Source organism: Lupinus angustifolius, unplaced genomic scaffold, assembly GCF_001865875.1.
Source record: "Lupinus angustifolius cultivar Tanjil unplaced genomic scaffold, LupAngTanjil_v1.0 Scaffold_21_189, whole genome shotgun sequence".
In the NCBI taxonomy this organism is placed as follows: Eukaryota; Viridiplantae; Streptophyta; class Magnoliopsida; order Fabales; family Fabaceae; genus Lupinus; species Lupinus angustifolius.
In genome coordinates this window covers 10,001-11,204 of record NW_017719727.1, presented here as the reverse complement: position 1 = coordinate 11,204, position 1,204 = coordinate 10,001, and positions in this window count along the sequence as shown.

The following is a 1,204-nucleotide window of genomic DNA, read 5'->3' as shown; positions in this document are numbered from 1 at the left end:
TAATTATAGCTCAAATGATTAAAAGATAAAAATGTGATAACCTAATCACAATATTTTAGGATAAATGCTATGATAGGGTTATCAAAATGAATAAAATCAGCTATATTATTCAGTAAATTAATTACCAAAATATGAATACACATAAAACATATGTAATGCAAATTTACTGTGTTACAAAAATATTCAAATATTTTAATAATGTAATACAATGCAATTTCTATCTTAAATTATATTTTTGAAACAAATCTAATCTTAACTACAAGATAACTAATGAAGTTATCTAATCATAAATTTATTGGATAAACATTAAAAGATCAACAACTCATCTAAAAGTCACGTTTATCCATCTTTAGATTAAATAAAATCCATATATTTTACTCGCATGAGAATAGAAATGTCCAGGTGTTACACAAGGAAAATCGCGTGTTTTGGATGTGTGTCAAGTATTGGCACTAGACAAAGGCGAGCGACAAAGCATGGACCATGGCAAAGAAGGGGTGCAACATGTGGTCACTGAAGTGGGGCATTGATGCAAGCCTTACTTCAGGATGTTGACTCTAACAACAACCTTACTTCTATGTTATTTTGTTTGTTTTCACTAGAGGTTAGAGGGTCTATTTATAATTCGACCTGGGAGGATTTCGATAACGACTATTCCATTTTGGATGTAGCATATGATAAACATGTTATTTTATTTTCAAAGAATCTAATAACAATAGATAACCCTCTAATATTTTACTTAATAAATTGATTATCCTGTGAGACTTTTATTTTTCGTAAAAGAAATACATGATTAACATTATATCTTGTAGAACTTTTTATTTGAAAAGTATGCCAAAAATAATTATTATTTGTTATGATTTTATTAATTTAAAAATACAGTGACCTTTTTAGAATTATTTTTTGTTCTCTATTTCAAATATAACTTAAGCACCCTTATTTTCTTTAAAACATTATTGACTCAAGTGTTTTTATTTATGGTAGAAATTACCAAACTGACCCAGTTTGAGTAAATAATCATAAAATTATTGTAATACCCATAAGGATAAGAAATGTTCCTTAAACCACAACTGCCATTCTATATTTTGTGTTCACAATTTAAAACTATCCATGAACATAACCATCAACGTACCCTATTTGACTATATTGGAGGCAGGGATAATCCAGAAATTCATACCACTATATTACATACTCTTAGTATTTC